We start from the raw sequence: 13,331 nt of genomic DNA, 5'->3' as shown, positions 1-13,331 counted from the left end.
GTTGAAGGGAAGTTGAATTCTCGGCAGTATGTGTTCATTATGGTAAACCCTTCATGACCAGGGTACTAAATGGCATATTCCAGCAGGACAGTGCAAGAGCACACACTGCAGTTCACGTCACAAACGCCTTGAGGATGTACATATCCTTGACTCCTTTTGCTGGTCTCCTGATTTGTCACGTGTTGTACGCGATGGGAACTCGTAATTACCATATTAGCTTCCAGCCAGCAAGAAATTTTGCAGGATGACATCTGGAGGCTGGATGCTTCCTTGCCACAGCGAATACAAGAGTATATTTATACCTCTTGGGGCTACACCCATGCTGATGATAGTGGGCATGGAATGAAAGTTTAATTATTTAATAATCGTTATGTGATGAACGTTACCATGAAGTTTGATAAATATAGGAGTGGCAGAGATGTGCAAAATGGTTTAATAAAAGTATTTAAATTCAAAATACAAATACTTGGTTATTTTTTCTATTTCAGATGTAAATACAAAATGGTTTTAAATACATGTATTTAAATACACAATACAAAATACATTATTTCAAAATATCTTATTTCAAATAAAATACCTTTAGTTAGTGTACAATATACATCCGTTTATTTAACTGATTTTAACATCAACAATTGTTCAAATATTTCATCTGTCATGTTCTGCTTATGTCGCCTCATTATTATTCCACGAAAAGAAAGCAGTTGTTCATCAAAATCAGAACACAGTAAGCAAGTTTGTTTTCTTTTTTGTTATTTGCGAACTGACCACTTAGGATCACTCATCAGGATTTTACATTTAAGCATTTTTTTTTTAAAGTTAGGTATCTCTTCGAGGAATCTAGACTACTTCCAGTATCTTTTAATTATTGTAGCGTTTGCAGATCTATTGTAGTGTTGCTACTGTCACTGGCTACAGAAGAAACAGAGTCGTCATCAAACATGTGATAGGGCTGAACTCTTTTAATCAGAATGTTGCAAATTCTTCCCATCTTCTTCCTGTGTCGTCTTCTGCACTTCTGAAATTAACAGTTCTTTAACGTATTCTCTGCTATTTTCGGCATTCATTTCGATTTGAAAAAAGGGTATAATACGGATGCTAATTTGCCATCGTTCGCTTTTGGTTTCTCTAATTTATAGTATCTCTTAAAATGCCAATTACGACTTTCTTTAATAATTTGTATCAGCACACCGTAGTACATTGTTTTAACCATTTGCACACTGCTTAGTATTCTTTCTATTCTCATTATTTCACCAGAAGACAGCGATAGTAGGTATCTTTGCCCCTTCTAAAATTCTGATGCTGTCATGTTTTCATTGAGAAACTGTATTTTTATTTCTTTAAAAGGTGCTAATACGAGTAACCTTAAAGTTTAATTGAGAGTATCCTTGACTGTGAGTAGATCTTGAAAAGAATTCTCGAATGAATTCCATCGTATTGGACATGGATAAGTAGGGGATTTTCCAGTTGATTCTAAATATGTATCATAAGCTTTAGGAGCCCATGAACAAAGATTCCAAAGTGCTTGGCATTTTGACATTGCTGCACCATAATTTTTTTGTATGAATTACTTTGACATCTGGCCTTATACATATCTCTCTTAAAGCTATTTAATGTAATGTGTGTGAACTCGCTCCCTCATTCATTCAATTCCTTTGCCGTTATCAAAAGATTTCGGTACATTTTACATTAAACAAACAATAATGGGGTGCGTATAACGCGTACTCAAGTCTTACTGCCTTTTCTAATGATTAGGGCCATGGTCACGTTCACTTGGCTGGTATATCTTTGACGCTTATTTGCACCCTCTGTATCCGTCATGGGACTACTTTTGTTTAAGCAAATGGCCCTTTAAATGAATGTAAACTACGAAGTATGAAATCAAAATATCAAAAAGAAGCATTTTTCCTTTTGCAAATACAACTTATCTATATTTTAAGTGTAGCAAATAAAATAGAAAATGCGTTTTGAAAAAAGTATTTCAAATTAAAAATATAAATAGGTACTTTGCATTTTGTATTTGCATTTCAGATACATGTATTTCATATAACTCACATCTCTGAGGTCTGGTTATTAACGATGTAATACTTTCCATTTCCATCTGTGTAGTACCAATGAAGGAGACACTGACTGATATTAGCGATGAATGATATTAGCTGTGTATCTTTGGCTGAGACTGCATCAGTTGCCGTTCTTCATTCCACAGTTCGCTGATCAGAGATACCGTATCATATACAGGCGCTGTTTCCCACAAGGAACGCAACCCTTTTGGTTAAGTGTAGAATGCTGATTTTAAAATAGCGTGCTCGAATAGTGTGCAGTCAGTCTGTAGGCTTCAATAACTTCCTGTAGGGAATAAGGTAAGGGCAATCCGTATCACTAAACACCATGTGGGAAATCACATATTGTGAGAAATCACATATTATGGTGAAAAATGCCGGTGGTAGTAGCTCGTGCTTACTAACGGTAGCTGTAGAAAAGTCAGTAAGAACAGAGTGAGTCCCCTTTGGGACCTACAGATTGGAAAATTGCGCAGGTCGCACCAGTGTTTCAGAAGGGCAGTAGGAGTAATCCATCTAACTACAGACCTATATCATTGACGTCGGTTTGCAGTAGGGTTTTGGAGCATATACTGTATTCAAACATTATGAATCTCCTCGAAGGGAACGATCTATTGATACGTAATCAGCATGGTTTCAGAAAACATCGTTCTTGTGCAACGCAGCTAGCTCTTTATTCGCACGAAGTAATGCCCGCTATCGACAGGGGATCTCAAGTTGATTCCGTATTTCTAGATTTCCGGAAAGCTTTTGACACCGTTCCTCACAAGCGACTTCTAATCAAGCTGCGGGCCTATGGGGTATCGTCTCAGTTGTGCGACTGGATTCGTGATTTCCTGTCAGGAAGGTCGCAGTTCGTAGTAATAGACGGCAAATCATCGAGTAAAACTGAAGTGATATCAGGTGTTCCCCAGGGAAGCGTCCTGGGACCTCAGCTGTTCCTGATCTATATAAATGACCTGGGTGACAATCTGAGCAGTTCTCTTAGGTTGTTCGCAGATGATGCTGTAATTTACCGTCTAGTAAGGTCATCCGAAGACCAGTATCAGTTGCAAAGCGATTTAGAAAAGATTGCTGTATGGTGTGGGAGGTGGCAGTTGACGCTAAATAACGAAAAGTGTGAGGTATCCACATGAGTTCCAAAAGAAATCCGTTGGAATTCGATTACTCGATAAATAGTACAATTCTCAAGGCTGTCAATTCAACTAAGTACCTGGGTGTTAAAATTACGAACAACTTCAGTTGGAAAGACCACATAGATAATATTGTGGGGAAGGCGAGCCAAAGGTTGCGTTTCATTGGCAGGACGCTTAGAAGATGCAACAAGTCCACTAAAGAGACAGCTTACACTACACTCGTTCGTCCTCTGTTAGAATATTGCTGCTTCTTACCAGGTGGGATTGCCGGAGGACATCGAAAGGGTGCAAAAAAGGGCAGCTCGTTTTGTATTATCACGTAGTAGGGGAGAAAGTGTGGCAGATATGATACGCGAATTGGGATGGAAGTCATTACAGCAAAGACGTTTTCCGTCGCGGCGAGATCTATTTACGAAATTTCAGTCAATAGGTAGGAATGATCATCAAAAAAAAAAGGAGATATCAGAGCTCGAACAGAAAGGTTTAGGTGTTCGTTTTTCCCGCGCGCTGTTCGGGAGTGGAATGGTAGAGAGATAGTATGACTGTGGTTCGACGAACCCTCTGCCAAGCACTTAAATGTGAAATGCAGAGTAGTCGAAAAAACCTTTCTTGGGTTGTGCATATACGTACCTGATAGGATGGATCCGTCTCTAACGTTACTTATTACTTTGTTCAAATTTAGATCAGGTTGTTTTACCATTATTTATTTGTCATAGTTAGTAACTTGGTTCAAGTTTGAATTTTCCATAAATTAAACTTCTGTGTGACAATATAATTCAATTTGTGACTATGTGCTCTATGTACAATTTCCACAAAAATTGGTAACTCCGCGATCAGGCCCAGACAGCGCGAGTCGACCGGTCACCGTGTCATCCTCTGCTGTAGGATGTCACTCGTACGCAGTATGGAGGAGCGTGGGAGTCAGCATGTCCTCCTCACGGCCGTTGTCAGCTTTTCAATCCTTGGAGCCGCTACTTATCACTCAAGCACAACTGCCATCAGGAGGCTAAGTGCCAGTACTGGGAGTTGAAGCCGGGTCATCCGTATTGCAGCCACACACGCTGAGCACTCAGCATCGAAGGTGCACTTTCTAACTATACATTGTTAAAAAAATAAGTTTAATGGCCCACTTCACATCACTTGTCGATGGATGTACATAGAAGCGGAGAAATAAGTAAATAAATAACTTCCTGGTCGTAGGATTTCGTATCTTCATCTGGATATGCAGAGAAAAGAGTGTACAGAACATTATAAGGCCGGCTATCGCACGGCTAGACACAATATATGGAAATCGAAGGACATCATTAGTGACAGGAAAAGTCTAAGGCCACTGTTTCTTCGCTTCGGGGGCCACCACATGCAGCGTCATCTTGTTCGCAACATTTACATCTTTTTTGGCCCAACCCCTGATCCTAACAAATGACGATCCAAGTGTCAACAGTTATAATGCATTCATTTTTTCCCGTTTGCCTTGCAGTCTTCAGTGCGAACACTCATTTAATACCGCTCTCCAAGCTAGCCAATCCTATAAAGGCCGTCCATCACTTCATATCTACTGCCGTCTAGGTCCACCTGACAGTGGTTGCTTTACTCAAGACTTGGTATCACTCTGCAATCCCCCCCCCCCCCCCTCAACAAACACACACACACACACACACACACACACACACACACACACACAGTCCTTAATGTCTTAGGCTGTGTACTAACAACTTGGCTCTTGTTTTAGTCACTGTTTTTTCCTCAATTCGATGCATTTCCTGTTCATTACTTATTCGATCTGTTCACTTAATGGTTAATATTCTTGTTTCAAAATCTGCTATTCTTTATTTTCCTCTACTGCTCATCGTCCATGTTTCGCTTTCGTACAAGGTTACACTCCAGACTCTTTCGAAAAAAACACTTAAATGTGTGTTAAATGTTGAAATATCTCTCTTTTTCACAAACGCTCTTCTTGCTGTTGTCAGTCTACTTTTTACGACTATATCCTCTCTACTTTTCTCTTCGTCAGTTATTTTGTTGCCCAAATAGCAAATCTAGCGTACTACTGTAAAGCTGGGGTACTTTGTGACACTTTTAGCTCTTTTTGTAACTTAGCCCCATACAAATGTGTACTGCGACATTTAAGTTCCACATATGTGGACTATTATAACCCTTATTCTTTAATTTGATATCAATAAAGTTTTTACGTGCACTGAGATAATCGGAATATGGAATATTAACTGTCACAAAATTACCTCCCAACTCGGAGCAGCATTGTAACATGAAGTCTAGGACAGGAAAATAGAGACAAATTCATGTGTCCGAAAGATGACCTAGTGTCTGTTTATCACACACAACTTTGTTACAAGTTTGCCCAATTTTATGGGTTTAATTTTATCCATAGACAGAAAAATATTTATCACTGAGTTTTCCAGTGTGCTGAACTTTATTTTTCTAATTATCTTAAAATAAAAAACATTTTAGGTCTATCCTCATTGGCACAAAATAGTAATGGAAAAACTAAGCTACGTTAAACAAGGTAACTAAACAAAACTTTTACGGGCTTATTTACGCATCCATTCAGCGGAACTGTGTTAGGAAATAAGGAGGTCAACGCACATTTAACACAATATTCTCTAAGATAGGTTATTAGTTCAAACTGTCTGACAACTAATACAGGTTGACTGCTAGGAGAAAAAACAAAGACATGACATTTTCCATACATTGTTGTGAATAACAGTATGTTACATGTACTATCATTTTTACAATTCACAAATATCCCTAATTTCATTAACGGGGCTGATAACGATTTCGTACAATTTCAATTGTTACATTTGTTTCTGAAGCTATACGTGCTGTCACAAAGTTGCTCCTATAGTACGTGGAAAGAAATGTTTTATAAAATTTAACTTTTTTTACGTAATGGTCTGCATATATAACTTATTTGCATCAGTCTACTTACAATTATCTCTTCAAGATTATCGCCACTAGAAGAAATTTTCTAAGAAATGTACACATATATTTTTCCTCCTGCAAGCAAAATGAGTTCGTGAGCAGATCAAGTGTAATGTACATACTTCTAGCTTCTACTACTAATGGAAGCACGTGGAAAAATGCACTGCAAGAGAGCTATACAGGTATGTTGAATGTTGGCGCCAGTTACAATATCTAAAATTTAAAAAAAATTAAAAAAACTGCAGTGCTCTGTTGTCACAAAGTAATACCTTAGTCACAGAGTTTCCCAGTTTCACGGGACTTTTAGTATCTCGTTCCCTGATGCAATTCTCCAAGCATAGTTTGATTTAGTTGGACTACACTCCGCTCATATTGTAATCCTTTTTGAAGACGCTATCCATTCTAATCAACTGCTCTTGCAAGTGCTTTGTCATCTTTGAAAGAACCACGAAATCCTCGCCACATGAACTCTGACTACCTTTGGAAATTTATCTTTGGTTTCCTGTACTACTTGCTCAGTATACAGACTGAACAATATTATAGTAGGCTACCACGGTAGCTCGCTCCCTTGTCAACGACTGCGACAAATTACGCAGTCGGAAACCAGTGCGTCATTCATGGCCTGGATTGCTTCCGCAGCCGCTCGCTATGAACATTTCCGACATTTCCGTGTGTTGCTGCCCAGCAACAGGTTGCAGAAGTCGACGGCCCCTTTCGGCGATGCAACAGCTCCGCGTCCCATCGACGCCAGCGCCACTGTGCTCGCAGCTAAACGGCTTGTCCGTGAGTACAAACTAGCTTCTGTATATGCAGTAGAGATGGGCAAACTTGTTCATCTTTGGGAACTAGTTCACTAGTGATCGCTCTTTGTTGGGAACCGTTCATTTTTACTCGTTCACCGTTCATTTGTGCTTGGTGTATGGTTCTTATGAAAAATTGAAAATTAGTAGCATCAGTGACTGAAGATGGAAGGACCAAGAGGGAGCACTTGCCTCATAAAAAAAAAAAAAAAAAATTAAAAAAAATTTTAAAAAAAGTTCAAATGGCTCTGAGCAATATGGGACTTAATTGCTGAGGTCGTCAGTCCCCTAGAACATAGATCTACTTAAACCTAACTAACCTAAGGACATCACATACATCCATGCCGGAGACAGGATTCCAACCTGCGACCGTAGCTGTCGCGCGGTTCCAGACTGTAGCGCCTAGAACCGCTCGGCCACACTGGCCGGCACTTGCCTCCCCCCCTGGAATACAGAGGTTTTATTCATAACAGAATTCTCACACACTTGTAATTTTCATGGTTCTGCAAAACCTCTCATGTAGCCAACTGTAGCGTTATGTGGCTGATAGCAGTGAAATAATGTAAGGTGGCGCACGAAATACCGGCCCCGAGGACAGACTGCTCGCCAAGTATGCACGGTTTGTTGACCGCTACGAGAAGAATAGATAAACATGTAATAATTAGGCAGTGAAGAGATAACAAATAAGCTAATGCAAACAACTACTTCGAAACAATAGATGACGATTGGTGGGCGACAATGAGCAGTCTAGCACTCTGAGTCGATTTTTCATGCGCCACCCTGTACCACTGAAAAATATTGTAGGAGTTATCATATTCTCTTTACAAAATGTGACACCAGACACTCGATTATGGAGCGCGGGCTTCATTCGATTGTAAGTCGGTCTGTCTTCCATAACAATGAACATGCTCTTTTACCTTGGATCAAAAAAAGACGGCAAATGGCCACTTGTGTGTGCCGTGACGACTTCCTTTGCATGTGTAATAACAAAAAAATCTTACAAGTATTTCTTCTGCTGTTTATCGAAATAGTGAAGTAAGCTGATATGTCGTTTTGTTACCTGAAAAGATGTATGTATTACATACCACGTAATTTTTATGTAATTGACGTAATTATAAAATACATTTTAATCACCAGTCATGGACGCTGAATAGAATACGAAAAGAACCAGAAGTTCAGAGTTAAAAAAAGATTTGAAACAGATCTAGATTGGGCGTGCGCAGCGAACGAAACGAACAACTTGATACTGAAGTAACTATGAGCAGTCGGCAGTGGAACTGCGACGAATGGCCATGCGAAGAAGGACGAGTCCGGCCGAGCGCGACGGAGACAGACGGAAACGGGACCGACGCTGGAACGAGACCGGCCCACGTGCCGTTGCGGGAACGAGACCGACTGTTTCCCGTTCCCGGGAAATATAAGTAGAAAGCCGCGAACGAAATGAACTATGAAAGACCGTTCCTTAGAATTCTTTCCTCACTCGTTCCGTTGATCTTGATGAACCGTTCCTTTGGACCCGTCAGTTCGCGAACGACCCATCTCTAATATGCAGCAACGGTCGTTTCCTGGGGCTCGCCGGATATACTATTAGCCGCTCCCACCTCACTCTCAAAAACGGTCTTCGCTTTCGAAGGTTTTAGATGACGTTGAACGGGTACCAGGCCGTCATCTGACACTTTCACCACTGACTTAAGTATGTAACAGCGAATTAAAATGAGACAACGGAACGTCCAGGATGGAATAATGACAGTATTATGAAAAAGATAGATTGCTACTCACCATATAGTGGAGATGTTGAGTCGCAGTCAGGCACAACAAAAAGACTGCTAAAAGAGTAAGCTTTCAGCAAAGAAGCCTTCTTCTGAATTAGACAACACACGCACAAACATTTACGCAAACAGCTCACACACGCATGGCCACGTCTGTGGCTGCCGAGGTCAGATTGAGCAGCCAAAGACGGAGGTCATTCATGTGAGAGTCGTGTCTGCGTGTGCGCACTGTCCTTTTCGGAACAAGTCCTTTTGGCCGAAAGCTTACATGTTTGTCAGTCTTTATGTTGTGCCTGTCTGCGACTCAACATCTCCACTATATGGTGGGTAGAAATCTATGCTTTTCATAATATTGTCAGCGAAGTAAAATGGGCCGACGTGGGGACGTGACAGAATACCCTGAAATGAGATACCGTATATGGACGTGCCCATGACAATACTGTGAATCAAGTGGTGTGTCGACGTCCACTGTTCATAGTTTGAGCAAGGAATGGAATACCACTTGCTACCATGTAACATGGCGCAAGAACAACGGTTGTAAAAAAGATCCTAACCTACAGGGGCCGCATATAATGTCACGCCTTGTCAATGTCAACCGAAAATGCTGCTGGTTTCAGCCGATGCAAGTTCTGTCTCAACCAGTTTCCTAGAGCTCATTCTGAGGATAACTGCAGGAGGAGGAGGAGGAAGAAGAAGAAGAGATTAGCGTTTAACATCCCGTCGACAACGGGGTCATTAGAGACGGAGCACAACCTCTGACTAGCGAAGGATGCAGAAGGAAAGCGGCCGTGCCCTTTCGAATGAACCATCCCGGAATTTGCCTTAAGCGATTTAGGGAAATCATTGAAAAACTAAATCAGGGTGGTCGGACGCGGGTTTGACTGTCTTCCTCCCTAACCAATGCGGTATCCTGCTCGATAAGAGAACTGGACATCTGTAGTGATTGCACATAAAGTTACACTTTTTCCATGGGCCCAAGAACCCAAAAACTCGACAGAATGTGACTGTAGGCTTCTAAAGTGCTTTGACAAGTCGCTATTTTGCTTCTTCTCAAACCATGTAAGGCGTCAGATGCATTGATAGCCCAATGTGGCAGGATACAGATCAGACTGGAGGCAGTTCTGTTATGAGCTATGTCCAGTCAATCAGGTTACATTGAACATGAACCATGTTTATTTCAACAGCAGCAAAAAAATGGCTCTGAGCACTATGGGACTCAACATCTGTGGTCATCAGTCCCCTAGAACTTAGAACTACTTAAACCTAACCAACCTAAGGACACCACACACATCCATGCCCGAGGCAGGACTCGAACCTGCGACCGTAGCAGTCGCACGGTTCCGGACTGCGCGCCCAGAACAACAGCAGCATTCTGAGTGGCCAAATGTTTCCATTTCTACTACGCCTTCGTGATGAATGTGGTGTGGATGCGCCCGTCTTTCAAAATTATTACAGCTGTATTCACAGGGTTGGAGGCTTAAGTTCCTCGTTCAACAATCAGGCACCGTATCACACCTTCACTTGCACGCTGAATCATGATATACAGGACATAAAATCCCGCCTGAGGCGTGCGATCATTTTTATGTTAATAATTGGCAACCAATGCTGTACAATCGCAATAAAGTCATGAGATTTTCAATTGACTCTTATTACAACATGTTACGCGTTTTCCGCGTGACTTTTACGGTCGCAGGCTCGAATCCTGCCTCGGGCATGGATGTGTGTGATGTCGTTAGGTTAGTTAGGTTTAAGTAGTTCTAAGTTATAGGGGACTGATGACCACAGATGTTAAGTCCCATAGTGCTCAGAGCCATTTGAACCATTTGTTACGCGTTTCGGGATTACACCCATCTTCAGACATCACAAACTTCAAATCCTTCCTAACCAACCACGCGTACACCCTTGACAACTTGGTCAGGAAGGAGTTGAAGTTCGTAATGTCTGAAGATGGGTGTAATCCCGAAACGTGTAACATGTTCTAATAAAAGAGTCAACTGAACATCCCATGACCTTATTGCGATTGTACAGCATTGGTTGCCAATTATTAATTCGCTGAGTCAGCCAATCTCAAACCTGGATCTCTCGGAAAAGCTGGTGAAATGTAGCAATCATTATCCCCACAGACTGGTACCTCTACTGGATCTAATCATCAATGAGTGGTTTCAGCTGGAGGCATCCCTAAAGAAACGTCACGTTTATCTCCCATTCACTCCACATAAGCACTCCGTCTTCAGCCCACAAGTAGTCCATCGGGACCATCCGACCGCCGTGTCATCCTCAGATGAGGATGCGGATAGGAGGGGCGTGTGGTCAGCACACCTCTCCCCCGGTCGTTACGATGGTTTTCTTTGACCGGAGCCGCTACTATTCGGTCGAGTAGCTCCTCAATTGGCATCACGAGGCTGAGTGCACCCCGAAAAATGACAACAGCGCGCGGCAGCCCGGATGGTCACCCATCCAAGTGCCGGCCACGCCCGACAGCGCTTAACTTCGGTGACCTGACGGGAACCGGTGTATCCACTGCGGCAAGGCCGTTGCCATTCGCTCCACATGCCGTCTAATAATATGCAAACAGCAATTTGTTTTTATCTACTGAAAATTTTCTCTCTGCATTCACACAGATACTCCGCAAGCCATCGTATGGTGCGTCGCGAAGTGTACGTTGTACTCACTACTAGATATTTCCTTTCCTGTTCGCCGCGCGGGATTATCCGAGCGGTCTAGGGCACTACAGTCATGGACTCTGCGGCTGATCCCGGCGGAGGTTCGAGTCCTCCCTCGGGCATGGGTGTGTGTGTTTGTCCTTAAGATTATTTAGGTTAAGTAGTGTGTAAGCTTAGGGACTGATTGTTGTGTCTAGACAAGACAGCCTAGACACAATGAGAGGGAGCCGAAAGGCACGCGCTTAAACTCACGCAGGCTGGCGTGAGGTCTGAAACAGGATACGTAATGAATGCTATAAAGAAAAGTACGTAGCTTCTGGAATACTTAACTTTAATCCATAATTGTATAACATCGCTCTTGTACAGATATAATCTCCATTTCAATATACTTGGTGATGGCGCCTTGCTAGGTCGTAGCAAATGACTTAGCTGAAGGCTATGCTAACTATCGTCTCGGCAAATGAGAGCGTGATTGTCAGTGTAGCATCGCTAGCAAAGTCGGCTGTACAACTGGGGCGAGTGCCAGTACGTCTCTCTAGACCTGCCGTGTGGTGGCGCTCGGTCTGCTATCACTGACAGTGGCGACACGCGGGTCCGGCGTATACTAATGGACCGCGGCCGATTTAAAAGGCTACCACCTAGCAAGTGTGGTGTCTGGCGGTGACACCACACTGATGACCTTAGCAGTTAAGTCCCATAAGTTGTCACACACATTTGAACATTTTTTGAACCTTTCCTGTTCCATTCGCAAACAGAGCGAAGAAAAAGCGACTATCCACATGCCACCGTACGAACCCTGGTTTCTCTTATCTTTGTGGTCCTTACGCGAAATGTATGTTGGCGGCAGTAGAATGGTTCTGCAGTCAGCTTCAAATGCCCTTCCTATAAATTTTCTTAACAGTGTTCCTCGAAAAGTACACTCATGCTCATAAATTAAGGATAATTGCAAAATGTGGTGCCACACAACGTGGCACTACACAAAACTGACGCTAATAGCATAGGCACATAGGGAACACAAACGACACAGATCTGTAAGTCCACGGTATTGGTGATAAGTTGGGAAAACCGTCCCGAAACACATGTGCTACAAAACGCCACTGCTTCCTGCGAATGTACCCAGACATCAATATGGGATATGACCACCATGCACACGTACACAGGACGCACAACGGATTGGTATACTCTGGATCTGTGGTCGAGCAACTGCTGAGGTATAGCTTCCCATTCTTGCACCAGTGCCTGTCGGAGCCTCTGAAGTGTCGTAGGGGTTTGAAGACGTGCAGCGAAACGTCGACCGAGAGCTTCCCAGACGTGCTTGATGGGGTTTAGATCTGGAGAACAGGCAGGCCACTCCAGTCGCCTGATATCTTCTGTTTCAAGGTACTCCTCCACGATGGCAGCTCGGTGGGACCGTGCGTTATCATCCATCAGGACGAAGGTGGGAACCACTGCACCCCTGAAAAGGCGGACACACTGATACAAAATGACGTCCCGATACACCTGACCTGTTACAGTTCCTCTGTCAAAGACATGCAGGGGTGTACGTGCACCAATCATAATCCCACCCCACACCATCAAACCACGACATCTACACAGGTCGCTTTCAAGGACATTAAGGGGTTGGTATTTGGTTTCTGGTTCATGCCAGACGAAAACCCAGTGAGAATCACTGTCCAGACTATACCTCGACCCGTCCGTGACTATAACTTGGGACCATGTACTGTGCTCTTGACACCAGGCTTTATGGGCTCTCCTGTGGCCAGGTGTCAATGGAATGCACCTTGCAGGTCTCCGGGCGAATAAACCATGTCTTTTCAGTCGTCTGTAGGCTGTATGTCTGGAGACAACTGTTCCAGTGGCTGTGGTAAGGTCCCGAGCAAGGCTACCTGCAGTGCTCCGAGGCCGTCTGCGGGCACTGATGGTGAGATATCGGTCTTCTTGTGGTGTTGTGCACTGTGGACGTACCGTA

General features: G+C 42.9%; 1 pseudogene; it reads right to left on the bottom strand.

The window, feature by feature from the left end:
* Positions 1-11,120: 11,120 nt before the first annotated feature.
* Positions 11,121-11,238, bottom strand: LOC124607839 (annotated as a pseudogene).
* Positions 11,239-13,331: the final 2,093 nt, after the last annotated feature.

This window comes from Schistocerca americana, chromosome 3 (genome assembly GCF_021461395.2).
Source record: "Schistocerca americana isolate TAMUIC-IGC-003095 chromosome 3, iqSchAmer2.1, whole genome shotgun sequence".
NCBI lineage: Eukaryota > Metazoa > Arthropoda > Insecta > Orthoptera > Acrididae > Schistocerca > Schistocerca americana.
Note: the sequence above shows the minus strand (reverse complement) of the source record. Positions and strands in the feature narration are given on the sequence as shown.